The sequence below is a fragment of the Dreissena polymorpha genome, chromosome 2 (genome assembly GCF_020536995.1).
Source record: "Dreissena polymorpha isolate Duluth1 chromosome 2, UMN_Dpol_1.0, whole genome shotgun sequence".
Lineage (NCBI taxonomy): Eukaryota > Metazoa > Mollusca > Bivalvia > Myida > Dreissenidae > Dreissena > Dreissena polymorpha.
In genome coordinates this window covers 59,584,024-59,606,464 of record NC_068356.1, presented here as the reverse complement: position 1 = coordinate 59,606,464, position 22,441 = coordinate 59,584,024, and the positions used below count along the sequence as shown (strand labels likewise).

The 22,441-nt window shown below is 35.5% G+C and overlaps 1 protein-coding gene and 1 long non-coding RNA gene across 2 annotated transcripts in view; one reads left to right on the top strand and one right to left on the bottom strand.

Moving 5' to 3' along the window:
* The window catches only part of LOC127867216 (uncharacterized), a 317,672-nt gene that overhangs the window by 126,295 nt on the left and 168,936 nt on the right, over positions 1–22,441 (bottom strand). The gene's annotated exons all lie outside the window — the stretch shown is intronic.
* Positions 4,565–7,491, top strand: LOC127867244 (uncharacterized). Its single transcript, XR_008043396.1, has 3 exons — positions 4,565–4,686; positions 5,216–5,291; positions 5,829–7,491. It is a non-coding gene; the product is annotated as an uncharacterized LOC127867244 (long non-coding RNA).

Genomic DNA, 22,441 nt, shown 5'->3' with positions numbered 1-22,441 from the left:
AATCCGGGCATTCGGTACCCCTCGCAGATTATCATAATCGGACTCGGGAGAAATACGGGTTGAATGAAGTCCGCCCACGTGATACCATTCTAAGAATGTTACAACAACAAAAACAATAACAACGATGGCGTCCATAATTCCTGTAGAGTTTGTACTTGCTCTGGCCTCAGAGCATAGAAAATCCCCATTTTCGTCTTTGCAAAATGTAAACAACTCGCAAAACCGGCCATGTTTGTTTTTACTATGTAATTTTGATTTGCGTTGGCCCGCGTAGGTAGACCGCAATACCGCTTCCGAAATGTGTATTCATACTATCTCCTTCGAGGTACTTATCCGATGTTTGACGGAAAGGGCCGAGAATGTGCGATTGCTAATCCGGGGAGATCACTTTTAAGAACTTTCTTTAATGGTGTTCTTTTTAGACCTTACTCTTTGTTTTAATTGCAATTTAAAGGTAAAACAATCGTGTGGTAATCAGGAAATCATATCCTTGAGTAATTTGTACTTTTTGTTTTTGATAAAACAAGGTCATTATGACCAATCAACTATACTACGTTTTATGCTTGCGTTTCTGACAGTATATAATTCGGAAGTTGATTCAATTAGAAACCAATGTCGAATAGTAGTGATTTCAAAATTCGTTATTAATGTTAATCGTTATTTGTAAATTTATTTCAGAATACTTGATTTAACGTATTTCACCACAGGCACAGAAAATTGTGTGTTTTGCTGCTAGATTATTCATAGCGTTTTCATCAAAGTCACTCAGCATTAGTTGCTTCCCCCCAGCTGCTACCCCCTCCAAAAACCCTCAAAATTGTCAATTGCCATGCAAAATATCAAGACAAAAAAGTTAGTTAATTTTTGTTTACTTATTTAATATAAATGTGGCTGGGAACGCGATTTTGACGTGGCGCTGACGTCGTTTCCGAGAAAACGCGTGCGAAAGAAAGCATGAATTTACACTCATTTTTTCGTAAGTTCACCTGCACAAAATTTACGAAAAAAACATAAATGACAAGCTTATAATGTTTAAAATAAAGACAACTTAATGAAGAAAATCGATTTTCTTCAGTTGTATAGTATAATTTAACCGTAGTTGTTAGCGGATTTACCTAAACAGACTTTTATTTGACTGATTGCTACGATGTGAAATTTCCGTTTTTTTAATTGTCACATTTGTTTTGGAAAACGCCTTTATTTTCGCTATTAAGTTAGCAACTGATTGTTAATTGGATCATTGTTTGTAAGAGGTAAGTGCAATACATTGTTTTACATGTCTGCATAATTCGTTTAAATAGCTTTAATTGAATTGACCCGGAACCAATTTTTGGAAGTCTGTTGTCAGTTTATCTTAGCAATTCAAAATGTCGGCGGGTTAATGCAATTTTTCAAGAACATCATAAAAATGAGCCAGTTTACATCATCCCTGGAATCAACTATTCCCTTCATGTTAGATTCATCACAGAATGACTCTGATTTTATTAAGGAACTGAAAGAAGTAGATGAACTGTATTTCCAAGAAAAGGATTCTTCAAATTCCCCTCCCATTGTTGAAAGCTCCTTTCTTGCCACTCTTGTAGATAGTGATTGTGACAGCAATAATGTTGTATTTGACAGCAATGAAGTTAATATTGATGAAACTCCCACTAATTAATTTGTTGAATGCATTCCCACACATGGAAGGAATGAGGACTGCGAAGAGTTAAAAGTTATTGATAAAATGCGCCAAGACTCTTGTCAATGTATGTTGTTCAATGGCTAACCTTGTTCAACAGTGGTAGACTTTGACAGTTTAGTTGCTTACAGAAATTCTTGTTTAGAAATGAGTAGAAGTGAGTGAGAACTTTTTATCAAGAGAAGCTTATTTGTACATTGGGTAAATAAATCACAGACCTCATCAAACAGAAAAAAGAAAAAACTGCGTAAAAAACCATCACAAACATATTTCTTTATGGTACAGAAGATTTGCAAGAAAACGTTTGTGTTTGCACATGGCATTTCATTTAGTACATTGCAAAAAAGGTATTTTGCCCAGGGTGCATGGAAATACTGGAAAACTTCCCTCAAATGATTTGAGTTTTGAAGATAGGAAAAATGTTAAAGCTTTCATGGAGGTGTATGCTACTGAAAAGGCTCTCCCTCTACCAGGACGCCTGCCCAACTGCCCAGATCGCACAATGCTGCTCTTGCCTTCTAATGAGTCAACTGCACTTGTGCATGATTTATTTAATCAAAGTGCTGAACTATCTCATTACAGGAAGATATCATTAAAGCTGTTTAGATCTCTTTGGTATGAACTTTGTCCGCAAATTGCACTGGCCAAGCCAATTATTGACTTGTGTATGACATTTTGGGTCTAAGTTAAGTCAAACAGGCCAATTTACTGATGAACAAAAAAATGAACTTCTCATTAGTTATAAGGCCCACTTGGATCAAGCTCACAAGCAAAGAGAACAATAAAGAGAGATGACAGCGAGTAGCAAGCATGTTTACTTAAATGAAGACTTAAATGAAGGTGTGCATTACCATATAAAAAGATGCAGAAGTAGCATGTGAATGAAAATAATAATGATACACTATCATAAAGATGTTGTTATTAAGTATAAAAAAGCTATAAATATGCCGTCTTGTGAAGCATGTGAGCTTCGGATATGCTAACAAATTATTATTTAATTATCCCCACGCTTTTTGAAAAAAAGGTGGGGATATTGTGGTTATCTCCGCCGTCCGTCTGTCTGTCTGTCCGTCCGTCCTGGCCACTATCTCCTCCTACACTAAAAGCACTAGAACCTTGAAACTTACACACATGGTAGCTATGAGCATATGTGCGACCCTGCACTATTTGGAATTTTGATCTGACCCCTGGGTCAAAAGTTATAGCGGTTGGGGTGGGGCAGCGTCAGAAATTATCACTCATTTTTTTTAGGTTATTTTACATTTACTTCTTTATTTCTACACCGATTCACTTCAAATTGATACTGTACCTCTCTTATGACAATACGGTCAATCTCAACTATGCATGGCCCCATTCCCAACCCTGGGGCGCCCCGCCCACATAGGCCACACCCACCAAAAATTTCCATTTACTATAATTTTTTCATTTCTACACGGATTCACTTCAAATTGATACTGAACTTTTGTTATGACATTAGGGTCAATCTCAACTATGCATGGCCCCAATCCCAACCCTGGGGCGCCCGCCCACATAGGCCACACCCACCAAAAAATTCCATTTACTATAATTTTTTCATTTCTACACGGATTCACTTCAAATTGATACTGAACTTCTCTTATGACATTAGGGTCAATCTCAACTATGCATGGCCCCATAACCAACCCTGGGGCCCCGCCCACATAGACCACACCCACCCAAAATTGCCTTTACTATAATTTCTTCATTTCTACACCGATTCACTTCAAATTGATATTGAACTTCTCTTATGACAATACAGTCAATCTCAACTATGCATGGCCCCATTACCAACCCTGGGGCGCCCCGCCCACATAGACCACACCCACCCAAAATTGCCTTTTACTATAATTTCTTCATTTCTGCACCGATTCACTTCAAATTGATACTAAACCTCTCTTATGACAATACGGTCAATCTCAACTATGCATGGCCCCATTACCAACCCTGGGGCCCCGCCCACATAGACCACACCCGCCCAAAATTGCCTTTTACTATAATTTCTTCATTTCTACACCGATTCACGTCAAATTGATACTGAACTTCTCTTATGACAATACGGTCAATCTCAACTATGCATGGCACAATTACCAACCCTGGGGCGCCCTGCCCACATATGTCACACCCACCCAAAATTGCCTTTTACTATAACTTCTTCATTTCTACACCAATTCACTTCTAATTGATGATGAACTTCTCTTATGACAATACGGTCAATCTCAGCTATGCATGGCCCCATTACCAACCCTGGGGCACACCTAGGTCAAACATTCGGCGTGGGGATACGCGTCGGCCTCTGCCGCGCCATTTCTAGTTAATTATAATTCCTTGTAAATTATTTCTCCTGAAATGAATTTTACTGTTTAGTTTTCAAAACTCAGTTTTGGTTCGTTTGCAGGAGAAGAGCCTTGTATCAGAGATATCTGCTACCACTATTCATGGGACTTTGCACAAAATGTGCATTTTCCCCATCATGCAAAGCAAGTGGGCCCCATTTACTTCTGCACCCCCAGAAAATGCCATGTCTTTGGCATGTGTGCAGAAGGGTCAGGTATAAACATACTTTTATCTCATCTTCTCAGTAGAATTGACAAATTAACACCCCTTGTGATGAACTGAGTTATATGACACATTTTTTAATGAAGCAAACACACACACATTAAAATGCCATCTTTTTTTATAAAGTGTGTTTATTTGATAAAAAGATAGAGCAGGTTCGCGCTTCTGGTATGAAATAATAAAAGAGCAAATTGTGATGGTTTAACAATTATAATTAATTTATTGTTTATAAATCTCATGATTTGATTGTTGTTTTGTTGCAGTACAGTAGCATACACATTTTGTTACAAAATCATTGTATTATTTTTTTAACAGGAAAGCAAGAGTTCTATCTAATCGATGAATCAGAACTGTCAGGGTAGGGTGCTGAAAGTGTTGTCAGCTTGGCTCACCATTATTTCCAACACTTTGGTGTTGGAGAAAAGCATGCAGAGGTAATAATATAACATTAATAATAATAACCTATTTGATAAGAATTTAAATACCGGTACATGCCTTATGTTGCCTGCATAAATATTGTTATTTCTTATTGTATTTCTGTTGTCACATTTAATTAATTAGTTGAAATAGTGTCTGGAGCCTACCCTTTCATTATTCTAAAAGCAATAAGTATATTTCCTTTGCATTGCGATAATTTTCCACTGCTTTATACATGTATTTAATGGTTAAATATTTCATGGTATAAATTATAATTATGAAAGTCAAGGTTAAGTTAATTTTTTTATGTACATGTGTAATACCATATTTTAGAAATGTATGAAGCATCCAGTTTAAGTTTTAACATTAATTTAACTGCTGCTTTCATAACATATCAAGGGATAAAATTCAGTTGTCTTCACCATTCATTGAACATGACCTGAGTTTTGTGGCGTTTTGATTTTATTTAATGACTTTGGTTGAAATGGCCTAGAAAATAGAGCAACATTACTTCTTTTTTGCTTCATCATCATTTTGCAATTTCAGATCCACTTTGATAATTCAGTTGGGCAAAACAAGAACCACACAGTCGTTTGGTATGCCATGTGGCGGACTCTGACAGGTATGCGTTTTCTAATTTGCTCACTGATGAGTTTGTTTACGTACCAATAAACACTAGAGTTTGGTGAACTTTTTGTTTAATTATCCCCCGCCATAGGTGGAGGGATATTGTTTTGGTGTTGTCTGTCCGTCTGTCTTTCCGTCCGTCCGTCTTTCCGTCCGTCCGGAGCCATAACTTGGAAGTGCTTTTGCGGATTTCATTGAAACTTGGTATGAGTATTTATATGGATAAGATGATGATGCATGCCAAATGGCATTGTACACCATCTGTTAATAAAGGAGTTATGGCCCTTTGTATCTTGAAAACATGCTTTTTTGAGTGCCAAATATAAAATTTGTGTGTCCAGAAGCAGATTGGCGGGGGATATCAATTCAACGAATTTGCTTGCTTCTAATGGATCTTTTGTTTTTCATGAATTTCAACAGAAAGATAACATTTTAAATTGTTATGACCTGTCATTACCATAAAAATATATCATAAAAAGTGCGTATAAAATATCAGATTCATTTGTATGGCAATGTCACCTTGTATTTGCAGGACTCCACGAAACCATATGCCTGAGCTCTATGATTACTGGGGACACCAAGTTTGTCCCTGACTACCACTTTGGCATCTGGAAACTGAAATGGAGGACATCCAATGCAGAGACCATGGAGGACATTGCTGCAAGTGTGACCGCTTCATCAAGGTCAGGCCACAATTTTCCTTAGCTGGTTCAAGATAGCAACAAACCCGTTGTCTTCCACTGTTGGAAGAACTACCTGGAACAGTTTTTCAAACCATTGAGAAACATTACCAAATACCACCATTTTATTATAGATCGGTAAAAACCAGGTATTGTGACCTGTAAGGAGCACGTAGTTTCTGAATGGATGTGCTTCAATATATTGAAGTCTGTCAGTCCAGCGGCTGTTGAACTCCCGTCCACCAAACCGGCCCCAGGTTTTGACCTAAACAGACAGTGGCATCTGTATAACACCAACAGCCCCTTCTTCAGATCGGTCAATGTCAGGGATTCTGTGTGTCCAAAACCAACAATAACAAAGAACCAAGAAATAGACAGTGACAAACCTAGAAAAAGAAAGCATAGTCTGTTATTTTAAAGTAACATAAATACTCAAAATCAACAATATTTGGTATCTTGTTAAATCTATGTTACCAGACCGTATCTAGTGTCTAATTCCGATTTTTGTCTATTGCTATAAGGAACAATCCTGGAACATTGATTGTATATTTGTTAGCTTTATTGTTAAATTTATTTTTCCAAACATTTTACGAAATATTCGTTTTGAGTGTTTATGGGCTTTTAAGATGTCAGTTATTGTAACAAAAGTAGAGCTCTGTTGAAAATGTTAGAAAAGTTTTCATTTGTGTTTAGCTACTTAAAACCATGGCAACTTAATTGTTCCTTTTATGGTATAGTAACAATGATTTATCCATGTATTTCATCAATTTAATATAAAGTTTTATACATGACAGAGGTAATATTAATTTAAATAACAATAGTGAAACAGATGAAACACAAACATTGCTGTTATGTTCAATATAAAACTTGCTATGACTTTATTAGATCAAATAAGGTGGAAAGAATAAAAGGTTGTGTTTCCATGGCAACATAAGAATTATCAAATGTTAGTTATTTAAAGATCCAGTTTATAACAACATCTTAAAAGCATATTCATAAATAGTATACAGCTATGGGATAACCCTCCATGGAATCTCTAAAAAAAGACTAATCAGTTTATGTTATGGTGAAAAAAGGCTAGCTGAATATTTTACACATTAGAACATAGTTTACAATTTTCAAACAATATAATCCTCTTCAGTATTTTTAGTCTCTGTATCAAAATTATGCCTATTTAAACAGAATCAATGTATTTCATCACTTTTAATATCTTCTATTGAATACAACAAATGGTTAGTTTGATCAAATTAAATGAATATTTTTACTATGGTTGCCATGGCAACCATTTTTAACTGTACAATTGAGATTTGTATGGAATCATCTTAAAGGAATCATATGTTCAGGGTTGCAGTAGATGTATTCCATGACTTTTATGTTAGTTTGAAGCTGTGAACATTGAAAATTTACATTAACTTGTTGACTCATTATTTTAAAGAATAAACTTGATGTTTCTCATGTTTTCAATTTGTTCAGTTGCACCTCATGTATGAAAATCGTCATAATTTTTTTATTATTGGGATTTGGACGCTATAAATTTAGATTTAGGTTATTGAAACAATAAAAATCTCATTTTGTGATTTTTGAGTCAGAGTAGTCATTTTCCCATTCCCTGCCACATATATATATAGCAAGGTATGTAACACCAGCAAATATCAGAAGCTCACTACTCCATCAATTTTCAACTGATTTGCAAAATCTTTGTATCAAACAACGCAGAAGACTCCGTTCTAAAGGAATAAATCAGTGCATCAAATTGCAAACTTGCAAAAACATTTCCTTGAATCGATCTGGCTACCACGAAAATACATTGCAAGCTTGCATAATTTGGTTGGACAGTCATTCACATTTAATTCGTATAATTATAACATAGGTCTGTATAATTGTCCGTGTAACAAATGGACAATTTTGAGGATTTGGGTAGGGGGTAGTAGCTGGTCGGGGGGAGCATTTAATGCCGAGTGCCTGTGGTTATCATAGCAGCATTTTTCTCACCTCTTTTGGGAAAATGTAAAGATGTTTAGTAGATGGATCATAACTAAATTGTTTTGTTAGTTAAGTAGCTTGTATATTTTTATAGCAACTGTTTGAAGTAATTATTTACTGAAGGCTGGAAATTTGCTCTTCGAAGAATAATCATCTAGTTATACTCTGGCTATTATTTACGAACAATCACTCACGACCTACTTGATAAATCTGAAAGAAAACATCTCTCCCTTTCAATATCAATTGAATCTTGGTAATGAGTGTCCTAACATGATGAATCCGTCATTTGAAGCCCAAATCAAGTACAAAAACATCTTAAATTAATGTTCCCATTCAACTCCTTCACTTTAAAAAATGTTTACATCTGCTTGCAAGTGCTTTGGTCAGACATTATTAATATTGTTAAAATTCTTGGGATTGCACACAGTCACCACTTATTTATTTTGAATTTATTTGTGGTGAAACTTACATTGTTTGCATTGAAATAATTTGATCAGTGCTTCCAAATAAAGATATTTTGTTTATTTTGTGTCATTAATTTCGAATTATTTAAAATGATATGAATTTCATGGATTGTTTTTTATACACCTGTTTTTAAAAACGGGACGTATTATAGTTTCACTCTTGGCAGGCGGCGTCCACAGCAGTGTCTGCTCTCTAATTCAAATAGTTTTCATCCGATCTTCACCAAACTTGGTCAGAAGTTGTGTCTAGGCAATATCTAGGTCAAGTTCGAATATGGGTCATGCCGGGTCAAAAGCTAGGTCACGGGGTCACTTAGTGCATGTCAAGGATTAAGCATGGTGTCCGCTCTCTAATTGAAGTAGTTGTCATCCGATCTTCACCAAATTTGGTCAGAAGTTGGACGGCTTCTGTAACCATGCGTAGTGATATACATGTATTTGTTCTGGTACGCAAAATAGTCTTTAAAAAATTCACACACAAACTGTAAAACAAGTAAAAATATCACCATGTGCCTACATTCAATTTTACGCAGTATGCGAATTTTAACACATTACGACCGCGAAAAGAAGATTTTACTTTACTATAATTCATTTTATTTTCGAAAGAAAATGATCAAAATCCAATATGGCGGCGATTGCTCCTGACAAAATGCTGTCGATGTCAACATACATGTACACCATCGACGACCTAGTTCTGGCTACCATAACTTTAAATGTCGCTTTTTATGATTTTTGACTGGCGCGACTTTGTACAGGTCTGTCAATGCTAAATAAACTACGCTGAAGTTTCTTTAGCTATCGAAGACCTTGACAATTTTGACGAGTAAACAGACAATCGCAGCGACTGACACTTTATTTGATAAAATATAGATCTACAGGGCAATACGTTTTCCGACTTCGAACGACGAATTTAAGGACACGCAGAACGTGTTTTTATAGAATGTTGTGGGTATGCCGTGTGTGATCCGATGCATCAATGGCGCCCATGTTAAAATCATTTTCCCGAGAACAGGGAACGACAAAAGTACAAACAAAAATCATAACACGTAAGAACTGGTATCTTACCTTTAATTATCCTTTAAAATCCATCTAATAATCCATTTAACTCAATTATTGACGATTTTGCATCTAGGGTCTTTAATAATTATTTTAGCATAGTTTAATAAAGACCCGTATGCCATTCTATCACTTTATTCAAATGAGTTTATGAACGCGATAAACTTTCTTCTTCGTCACACGCTACGTCTTGTACTCTACATTACTGCTGTTCCAACTGAACCGGAGCAGTTTATATAATATTAGCCGTTGGTAAACTCGGTTGCATTTGCAGATTTCTGCATACAAACATAATTATGTTTAAACTTGCACAATGTTTTATTTATCTATGGTAAGTGCCCTTATTGTACGAGAAAATAATTTAATATATAAATACACAAAGAATGGAAAACATTCCAGTACACAACAGATAAATGAGTAGAAAATACCCGTGTACAAAATGGGACGTTCCCAATTCCAGTGTAGTGCTATTTTTACCATCTTATACGTTACACAGCTCTATGCCTAACGTGAAATAGGAAAGCAAACATAACAGATTATTCGTGAACTGTGCGATATGTGTATGGCTTGTTGTACATTTTTAATATTTAAGTTAAATGTCAAAAGTATATGCTTTGGTTATAAACAATGCACATTACACGAAATAAGGAATATGTGATCAATTGACAATTCAGATATGTCGACATACAGTGCATGTAGAAAACATGTGAAATAAGTCGCGTTTATAATAAATCGTCAAAAAAATGGGGAAAATGACGCAATAAGTATGTCATTTTATGACGCCATCAATCAGCTGATTCATTATACGGATGGCGAAAAATGTCATATGACTAGATTAAAAGGTTGAAAGTCGTATAATTTTGAAGCTTAAGTTTTGTCGACTTTGTTTCTTATGAAAAATCATTCAGTGGTAAAGTAAATATAAATAAAAAATACAAAACAAAAATCGTGTAATTTTATATTTAATTTCAACATTTCTTTTGGTGAATATGTCATATATATATTTTTTTCTGCAAAATATGCACATTTTCTTTTAATGGGTGACTATAATTCGATCAATAAACCAAATAAAACAATATCGACCTAATTTAAGCGTATATCGCATGACGTCATTTAAAAAGTAGTCCGTGCACGCGACAGGTATATTCCACAGTGTTGAATACAAGCAAGTATATTCCACAACGTGTTATACCGTCAATGTCGCGATGAAAATGGGATAAATAATGTTCTCATGTGTTTACAGCCAGTAATGCCCTGGTGAGCCTTGCAACTGAAGACAAGTTTATAATGTTCTCATGTCTTTACAGCCAGTAATGCCCTGGTGAGCCTCGCAACTGAAGACGAATTTATAATGTTCTCCTGTGTTTACAGCCAGTAATGCCCTAGTGAGCCTCGCAACTGAAGAAGAGTTTATTATGTTCTCATGTGTTTACAGCCAGTACAGCCCTGGTGAGCCTCACAACTGAAGATGAGTTTATAATGTTCTCATGTGTTTACAGCCAGTAATGCCCTAGTGAGCCTCGCAACTGAATACGAGTGTATTATGTTCTCATGTGTTTACAGCTAGTAATGCCCTGTAGAGCCTCGCAACTGAAGATGAGTTTATAATGTTCTCATGTGTTTACAGCCAGTAATGCCTTGGTGAGCCTTGCAACTGAAGATGAGTTTATAATGTTCTCATGTGTTTACAGCTAGTAATGCCCTGGTGAGCCTCGCAACTGAAGACGAGTTTATGATGTTCTCCTGTGTTTACAGCCAGTAATGCCCTGGTGAGCCTTGCAACTGAAGACGAGTTTATAATGTTCTCATGTGTTTACAGCCAGAAATGCCCTGGTGAGCCTCACAACGGAAGAAGAGTTTATAATGTTCTCATGTGTTTACAGCCAGTAATGCCTTGGTGAGCCTCACAACTCAAGATGAGTTTATAATGTTCTCATGTGTTTACAGCCAGTAATGCCTTGGTGAGCCTTGCAACTGAAGATGAGTTTATAATGTTCTCATGTGTTTACAGCCAGTAATGCCTTGGTGAGCCTCACATCTGAATACAAGTTTATAATGTTCTCATGTGTTTACAGCCAGTAATGCCCTGGTGAGTCTCGCAACGGAAGATGAGTTTATAATGTTCTCATGTGTTTACAGCCAGTAATGCCCTGGTGAGCCTCACAACTGAAGATAAGTTAATAATGTTCTCATGTGTTTACAGCCAGTAATGCCCTGGTGAGCCTTGCAACTGAAGATGAGTTTATAATCTTCTCATGTGTTTACAGCCAGTAATGCCCTGGTGAGCCTTGCAACTGAAGACGAGTTGATAATGTTCTCATGTGTTTACAGCCAGAAATGCCCTGGTGAGCCTCACAACTGAAGATGAGTTTATAATGTTCTCATGTGTTTACAGCCAGTAATGCCCTGGTGAGCCTCGCAACTGAAGACGAGTTGATAATGTTCTCATGTGTTTACAGCCAGAAATGCCCTGGTGAGCCCTTACAACTGAAGATGAGTTTATAATGTTCTCATGTGCTTACAGCCAGTAATGCCCTGGTGAGCCTCGCAACTGAAGACGAGTTTATGATGTTCTCATGTGTTTACAGCCAGTAATGCCCTGGTGAGCCTTGCAACTGAAGACGAGTTTATAATGTTCTCATGTGTTTACAGCCAGAAATGCCCTGGTGAGCCTCACAACTGAAGATGAGTTTATAATGTTCTCATGTGTTTACAGCCAGTAATGCCCTGGTGAGCCTCACAACTGAAGATGAGTTAATAATGTTCTCATGTGTTTACAGCCAGTAATGCCTTGGTGAGCCTTGCAACTGAAGATGAGTTTATAATGTTCTCATGTGTTTACAGCCAGTAATGCCCTGGTGGGCTTTGCAACTGAAGATGAGTTTATAATGTTCTCATGTGTTTGAAGCCAGTGATGCCCTGGTGAGCCTTGCAACTTAAGACGAGTTGATAATGTTCTCATATGTTTACAGCCAGTAATGCCCTGGTGAGTCTCGCAGCTGATGACAAGTTTATAATGTTTTAATGTGTTTACAGCAAGTAATGCCTTGGTGAGCCTTGCAACTGAAGATGAGTTTATAATGTTCTCATGTGTTTACAGCCAGTAATACCCTGGTGAGCCTTGCAACTGAAGACGAGTTTATAATGTTCTCATGTGTTTACAGCCAGTAATGCCCTGGTCAGCCTTGCAACTGAAGACGAGTTTATAATGTTCTCTATGTTTACAGCCAGTAATGCCTTGGGGATCCCCGCAACTGAAGATGGGTTTATAATGTTCTCATGTGTTTACAGCCAGTAATGCCCTGGTGAGCCTCGCAACTGAAGACGAGTTTATAGATCATGGGAAGGAACTCTTACCAGATGAGGCGGAAATACAGAAGGCTGTATTTTTGGTATAATCAACACATAAGGAACATATTTTTAATGTTTTATTAATAGTTTTAAATCCTATTCATTTGCATCTCATGATATTTAAGATAATGGGGTATCTCAGTTTGTTTATATTTATTTATTTAACAGTTGGAGGACAACTTATTTTTCTTTGATTCAGAACTTTCGTGATAATTTGTAAGCAAAGTATTATTAAAAACATATTCAGTGCTATTGTCTTCTTATCAAATGATTTGCATTGGATTTACATCTACTAAATGGCAGAGTTTTTTATCACCATATTGTTACCAATATCAATCACCCTGGAATTGATGATCAACAGTGCGTGCTTGTAAACCACTTAGATCCATGTATTGACTAAAAAAAGCTACACTTGAAAAGTGTGATTAGATTTATAGACTTCCGTGGTATTACTGAAGTACCACAATAGTGTAAATAATTTTGCTCTTTAAATCTATGTTTCCATTCTACAGCAGGTACCTAGATGAACATCCACCTTTGTGAAGATCTGCGAATCTCTGCGACAACACGTTCGACTCAGGAAACTTACTATGTTCACAAAAACAGCTCCTACCAGTTTGCATCAGCAAATCTTCAAGACATTTCTAAACAAGAGCTTCAGAAAGACCTCCAATGACAGGTTTTCAGCCCTTCAAAAGGGATACTCTTCGGATGGAAACTGGCATGATTTGTCTCCCTTGGGTACAAGTTTTCCATCGCCAGCTGCTGCAGAGAATCATGGGAAGGAAGATAATAATGGGAAAGATTATCTTTCGCAAATGTCAGCAGTATCAGACGTTTCCATAACTACTGTAATCAGGACCCAAAATAAGAATTGGGATCACTCTTTTGTGTTCTATTGTCCATTTTTTAGTCGATTGGTGCATTCGTCCATACTTAAAAACAGGAATGCATTTTTATTCAGATCATCTGATTATGGATTTACCTGTTTTCAAAGTTATTCAAAGTGTTCCAGAGACTTATTTCATATTTTCCTATGCAAAATCCAATTGGAGTCCACACCTAGTTTGAAACGACTTAATAAATAGCAAAATGACTCCTCTTCTAATGAATAGGCATAGGAGCTAAGTCCTGAACATAATTATGTAACATAATAAAGATTGTTCATTATAACCTTCGTTGTCAAATTAGAATTTCAGGAACTACTGAAAAAATCTCCACGCACAAACTAGAGATGATTACGATTAGCTGTAATACATAGAATATTGGCTTTCCACAAATTGTTCATAATTGTTCACAAATGGCTCTGTGATTTAAACAAATATTTTCATTACTCATAAAGACAGATCACAACATGATTTTGTCAAAATTCTCCCCTGGCAAAGCACAACCCCACAGCTTTGTATGCAATGTCACATCTTAAAAGAGAATTTCCACTTGTTCTTATATGGTCAAATCTAGTCTATTACTTAGGGGTCGTATTCCTGTTATATTTCATGTCATATCAGGTCAGCATTGTTGGTTTTCTATATCCTCTTGTTTGCTGACCTATTGAATTATGATCATGTTGTGACATCAAAAAGTTTTGTTCTGAGACCTTTAAAAATATTCTATGAAAATTATGACAAAAAGAGCCGTAGGCAATTGAGTAAGATATTTTTTTGAGATACTCTGACAGTAACACATAACTAAAATCGTTTTAAAATACTATATGATTCAGTTTTTTTTAATTTATTTGGTAGCTAATATCCTACATTTTCACCATTGGAATTTCACTCCTCACTAAGCTGTTTACAAGTGATAAATAAGAAACATTTGATATTTCCCTTTTATTATTGTTTAATTTGAGTTACAGTGCTATGGACTAAATTTTGTTTACACTTATATGTATCATGAATTTTTTTGGGCCAAGTGTGAGGTTGAGCGTTTTAAACCAGTTTAAACCCCCAATGCATTGCATCGACTGTTCCAATGCGACCCAGCTTTATTCTTGTACCTGTGTATATTATTTCATATTGTTTCATATTGTGCTGTTTTGGCAATTAGTCATGTGCCTTAATAAAGGACCAACAAATTGTATATAATAAATATGCAATACTGCTCCAGCAGCTGGAGTTTCACTTCTTCATATTCTATTAACTATGTTGTTCACTGCTTTGTGTTAGTAAACAAAGTATTGTGTTAAAAACTTTTTTTTTTCTTACAATGTATTTAATGTTGAATTGTGATGCATCCCCTTCCCCTAATATTTGGTCATCTTGTTTTGAAACTACTTTCAAGTGAACTATAATATATTGCACTGGAAAGTAGTTTCAAAACAATATGTTTTTCCTAATGAAATGTCAATGTGAAATATAATAACACAACTGTCACATGAATCCTGTTCTTTTCTTTGTCATATAAATAGTATTTATCTGTTTATTATGTGCTTTGTATCTATTAATGTTTTACTCACTTTTTTTATTCCTATTTTTTTAAGCTTTTTGTTCAACTTTTATTGGGAAATGATACTTATCGGATAGTGTTATGAATAAATGTCGAATTATTGTTTTATAAAATAGGTATTTTGGGTTTTTGTTTGTGAAAAGTTTATATGCATTATGCTTTTAGTGACATTGCATTATAACATCTTAGTTTTCTTTATTAGAATTGAGCATTATGTGCATGGAAATTGTCTACATTATTTGAGCATAAGTTCCTCTGCCAATTTTAGGAATTATTGAGTGCAATATTGTATCACTTATGACGATTTTAGGATCATTAATTCTAATAGAGCTTTTTAGATCCAATGATAACATTTATTAATATAAAGCATTTAATGACAAACTTCAAAACATGCCAAAATCTGTTGCAACTCTTTATAATTTTCAGGTTTTTAAATCATCACAAGACGCATATAATGGTTATTTTAGAGCATGATAAAGGTTCAGTATTACTGTTTCCTCACAAATATCATAACTTAAACGAAAACTTGCGAATCTTAATCAACTTTTTTCAATTTTGTCAATTTACCCAAACGTGAAAAGGACCCTTTAATGTCAAATCAACAATTCTTGACTGAAAACCTATCTTTATTGATATTGAGTGAGATGACAACATACTTATAATAAGTTAAACTTGTTAATTTGGCTTGTAAATATATGCCTAAGATTTATAGATTATTAGACGTTTCACTGTACAATACGGAGATATATTTGGACGAGCACACAGTTTGAAGTCATTGGACGAGCCGTAGGCGAGTCCAATATGACTTCAAACTGTGTGCGAGTCCAAATATATCACGTATTGTACAGTTTAAATGTGTAATAAACTTTGTATTCTATATCCTCATTACCAAACCAGCTTTCCGTATTTTTATTTTCATTCATTGATTACGCACTTTATGACGTATCTCGTGTGACGTCATTTTTCTGACGAAACATACTAGTATAAGCAAGACTCTGCATTTTAGGGACAACAATATGGAGGTGGTAGTGTTTAATAAATCTAGTAGCAAATTATACCATTTTGCTAGCATTGAACGACTCCAAAAGGCAAAACGTATTTCGGATTGTGTGTTTGTCATGCATAATTGTTAACTTCGATAGGAATAAAACAACTCGCTCCGACAGGATTACGAATTCGTAAATTGTGTTTTGGCCTTTGGGTCAGAATGGTGAGCATGTGTACAAACGCTATCAACAAATACTGTGGTTTAAAATACATTTCGATAAATGGATGGAAGAACAGAAAATGGAAAATGGAAATGCATATCATTGTAACTTAGTTGTTATTAGGCTAGCATTGGATTAAAGTTGTCATTGAGGTTAATAAAATTGATTTTTTTTGTTTTGCTGTTGCATATTTGTTTTTAATTTTAGCAATAACAATATCACTTGCTTTTGCATTTTTTTTTAAATTTCTAACAATAAAAATTAATTAAATATCACATTCTCGATTCATTTTTTTATTTCCTCTCATAATTTTAATAGGAAAGTATTAAAAAGAGACATACAAGCAAAATATCGTCTGTGTGAATCGATTATAATACATTCGGATACTTTTTCTCGGTAACGGCTTTTATTGTTATAAAACAATTGCTTAGTGCACTTGTACTCAACTGTCCAATATGGAAAAAAAAAGACTTTTTGGATCCAATACCGGAATATATTGGACGGTCACGTGGTACATATGAAGAATGCCGATTGGATGAATTTATTGGATATAGAATAATTAAGAATATTTCTCATGCCTAACCAGAATAAACCAGGTTGTATTTATTTATTTAACATTGGTATATAAAGTGATACATAATCTTGTTTTACTGAAAGTTAATTTTCATATTTCTGAACTCCACAATTACTTTTCCTAAATGAGATAACGCTGCAAGACCATTACACATTTAAAATTTGTTTAATTATCATGTTCAAATTTATCACTGCAGTGTGCATAAACTGTATTTGAATAAAAACTTATTTAGAGTATTTCAGCTGCTTAGGTATTAATTTCCTACAATGTTCAGGTAGAATTTGGAAAATAATATACATAATAATCCCAACTAAGTTTCAGTTTATGTACTAAGATTAAATTAAGAGCATTACTGAGAAAATGGTTTAGAATATTCAATCTGCAAACAACTTGTCACTTCCACTAGGATTTGAACCTAGATCTTCCACTGAATCATTAGACATGTTAACCAGTTACACCAAGGAAGTTATCCAGCTGAATAACAGATTTACTGTTAAGACAATGGCTGTTCGTGTAAAACATGCATGCCCCCCAAATGGGCTGTCAATTGTAGTGGCAACCACTGTGTGAATACGTTTTTTGGCACTGTGACCTTGACCTTTGACCTAGTTACCTGAAAATCAATAGGGGTCATCTGCGAGTCATGATCAATGTACCTATGAAGTTTCATGATCCTAGCTAGGCATAAGCGTTCTTGAGTTATCATCCAGAAACCATTTTACTATTTCGGGTCACCGTGACCTTGACCTTGTGACCTGAAAATCAAAAGGGGTCATCTGCGAGTCATGATCAATGTACCAATAAAGTTTCATGATCCAACGCATGAGTGTTCTTGAGTTATCATTCGGAAACCATTTTACTATTTCGGGTCACAGTGACCTTGACCTTTGACCTAGTGACCTGAAAATCAATAGGGGTCATCTGCGAGTCATGATCAATGTACCTATGAAGTTTCTTTATCCTAGGCATAAGCGTTCTTGAGTTATCATCCGGAAACCATTTTACTATTTCGGGTCAACGTGACCTTGACCTTCGACCTAGTGACCTGAAAATCAATAGGGGTCATCTGCGAGTCATAATCAATGTACGTATGAAGTTTCATGATCCTAGGCATAAGAGTTCTTGAGTTATCATCCTGAAAACATTTTACTATTTCGAGTCACCGTGACCTTGACCTTTGACCTAGTGACCTCAAAATCAATAGGGGTCATCTGGGAGTCATGATCAATATACCTATGAAGTTTCATGATCCTAGGCCTAAGCGTTCTTGAGTTATCATCCGAAAACCATCTGGTGGACGGAGATACGGACGGACATACGGACGGACCGACAGGTGCAAAACAATATACCCCCTCTCCTTCTAAGGGGGGCATAAAAAGTTGGACACATATTTTACTAACAGCTAGGGCATTAAATAGATGAAAATATTGTTAATTACATTCCAACCTTCAGAGGCCATGTTAGCCAATACACCATGGCAGTACGACAGCTGTATTAAAGGCTGTTCCTCGCAAAAAGTTGTGTGTATTTTCATAAAAACAAGACATTGAATGCATTGTGGAAATATAACCATTAACACCAAGGAAGACAGACAGCTGATCAAGATTATTCCTTAAGAAGTACACCCATGCCATAAGCCTATTGCTTAAAAAAAGCAAGGCTTGTCAAAAGCGTTTTTAACAGTGTACAAATCTTCATCTGTACAGCTTGTTTGCAAAAACGTTTGTTTATTGTGAGTTTTAACATAGATGTTTGGTAAAACGTAGTTGTTTGAAAGGTGAGTGCATTAAAGTATCTTGAACATAGGTTATATTTAGTCTGTGGCAATAACTATATTTAGTCTGTGGCAATAACTATATTTAGTCTGTGGCCATAATCCCAACATAAAAAGGAATAAATCCACCTTGAATCGCAGTTGCATCGAATATTATGTTCTATTTTACATTAAAAATGTGTGCATTCATTAGTGGAACAGTGTTTGTTAAAGGAAATATAATATAATATATAAGTTAAATCGGAGTGATGGTTATAAGAAAATCGGAGTGGGGGTATACGAAAATCAGAGTGGGTGTATAAGAAAATCAGAGTGGGTGTATAAGAAAATCAGAGTGATATATAAGAAAATCAGAGTGGGTGTATAAGAAAATCAGAGTGGGGGTATAAGAAAATCAGAGTGGGGGTATAAGAAAATCAGAGTGTGGGTATAAGAAAATTAGAGTGGGGGTATAAGAAAATCAGAGTGGGGGTATAAGAATATTAGAGTGGGGGTATAAGAAAATCAGAGTGGGAGTATAAGAAAATCAGAGAATGGTTAATGAATACCAGTCACTGAAATGAGCATTTTTTTCATCACTTGAAAGAAACTTATGAAAATCTGAGCAAGCTTGACTGAAAATTGAAGAGTGTGGGAAAATGCAATTTCAGACTGGGAATATTTTTGCTGGAAAAGTCCACTGATTTGAGAAACTAATTTAATCTGTTAATAATTATTCAATTTATAAGAACAAAATCATATCAACTATAGCTATATACTTTGTTAGATGTTATTGAAACAAGCAAATTCGTTGAATTGATATTTCCCACGGTCACCAAATACATTTTGTTGATGGTTGGGTGAACAGTATTATCCTAAAAATATAAAGTGCAGGGTTTGTTTTAATGCATTCACCTCGTGGATATATACACCCATGAAGTCTCATTTTGAAATCTGGTATCGTATCTGACATCTTGCCCTAAAAAGTTACATTACACAATAACAACAAAGGGCAAAAACTCTTATTTAAGAAAGAGTATGGTTTTGGTTCTTATGAAAGGCACTGTTTCTGGTTGATATCTCATTGATATATAATTATATAAACCCATGAAGTTTCATGTTGAAATCTTGTATCGTAACCGAGATATAGCCCCGAAAAGTTGCATCATACAAAAACAATAAAGGACATTAACTCTTATTTAAGAAAGTGTAGGGTTACGGTTCTTGTGCATGGCTCTTCTTCTAATTGATCTCTACACATCATTGAAGTTTCATATTAAAATATTGTATGGTACCTTTAATAAAGCCGTGAAAAATTACATCATACAAAAATCAAAGGTCAATAAATTTTATTTTAAAAAGTGTAGGGTTCTTGTGCATGGCACTTCTCCTCAAAGATATCTATACAGCAGAGGCGTCGGAGCTGGAGCGGCAGGGGCGGCGGCCGCCGCCCAAATATTTTCGGCAAAAATGATATTTCGGCAAAGACCTTTTTTACACTTCAATACCCGTATATTTGAAAATATCTTTACCACGAAGCAAGGTAATCACGCTTTCGCGATTATGACACGTGTATTGTTGATTGTCATCATCCGCCCGCGGAAATGTACGTGGCAATTATGTTGTTAATTGTTCGGTCTCTTTTATAACGATAATCCCTATATTCTTGAGTAATTAAATCTGGGAATCTTTAATTGTCGGTATGATCTAAGCCTTTGCTTCTTTTTATTAATATAAAGGAAAGTATGACATGAAAGAAATGTGCCGATATCCAATAGTCCTTAATTATCACAAATTTAAAAATACCTGAATTAATTGTAATAACTGAAAGTAAATCGATAATTCTAAAATCATTATTTATTTTTTTTACCACTTTTTGTGATTTTCAATATGTCTACTCCAAACCAACCAGCGATTTTCTAAACGGAGTTTCGGGAAAAGAAGAACAAAGTTTCGCCGGTAGGAGACAATAATGCTGATTTTGATTTTAACTGACAGTAAATGTGTCCAACCAAGCGTGAAACATGCTGTTACGTTCAAGATAATCTTTCACAAGATCTCATCCTCATCTGGAACGAAGAGGCAATTAGCTGTCTGATAACAATCGATGACCCTGGGGTTTGTTTGTACGCAGTCTGATGACTTTATATGCTTCCGTAATGTACCACAGGTGGTTAGCGTGTGGCTATGATATTAATTAGTGAAAACATGATTTTGAATGATAAATTATCATATAACGAAAAACCAACTTTTCCGAAAAAAAATTTGTGTAATGTACCAGACCAGATTTCATGCTATAAAGAAAAGCATAGACAATTATAGGGTTAGTAATGAAATTAGCCAATTTAAAAAATGTGTCGCCTTTTTTAGAAATTTGTCCCTATTTGCGACAGTGGCGATCGTCAGCGTAACCCCTGAAAATGTACGGAATACGGATAAATTTGGAATATTTTAGTCACAAATCTTCATGGTAATAATCAACTACGGCAAACACATCTACTCGTGTACTCAGCCAATCTCTTGCACGACGGTTACATTACATTCACCTCTGTGTTGGGCTCAGAACGGACTATTGTTATGAAAGCGTTTCATTCATGTCATGATCATACCAAGCGTTCATCATTGAGGTTACAGTATACTAAACAATCTCTTGCACGACGGTTACATTGCATTCACTGCATTAAAGAAAACCATCTCAAACCATGATATCCTATATCAGTCTTAATTCATTATTATAAAATTGATATGGTTTATTGATGTTAAGAAACCAACATACATACACACGTCGAAGCAATTCCTAACGTCACTCAATATACATTACGTTCAATTGCTGACATTTGTAAAGTGCGTGAAATGATTTTATCTGCGTAAATGGGCAATAAAATAGTTCCAAAGAGTTGCATTAAAACTCGCAAGTTTTTGCACGATTTATCGTACATTTAAAAGTCATATTTCTTAATTTAATGCATGCGATCTTAAATATCCAATCAAATATACATTGAATGCGTTTGTTCGGTTTTAGCTATTTTATAGACAAAATGGCGTGCTGAGCCTTTCGCAGAGTTGTATGTGAGAGCAAGGAACGACAACTCTGCGTGGAGATTGGTCAACAGCCCGTGCAAGAAGAGAACACAATAGCTCGTGCTTTCAGTAAGCTCTTTTCTGATTGGCCGCTGGTTCCCAATCATTAGGCATGTGCGTGTTTCGTGGGCTGTCACCAGCACTACATATGCAATTGATATGACGCCTTATCTATGATCGCTCCGCCCACTAGAATTGATCCACCAATCAGCGATCGATTAATCTGGCGCACTCGTTAGCAACGACCTGTCCGCCATTTTCTAGACAAGCTACATGTTTAGGTTCACTTTTATTCCAACGAGTTCCTTTTGTTTTCCTCTTTAAAAAAACGATTACAAATGGTTAAACGGTGTCAATGGGGATTATGTAACTCGGACAATCGATAACCTGAAAGATTAAATGGTGACATTTAATTTATATCGTTTCCAAAGCCGAAAAGAGATCTTGAGAAGTGTAAGAGATGTATAAATACATGCGGTCGTCACCACGAACAACTGAACGTCAACACTGTCAAAGACAATTATAATATATTTTTATCGGATATACTAGC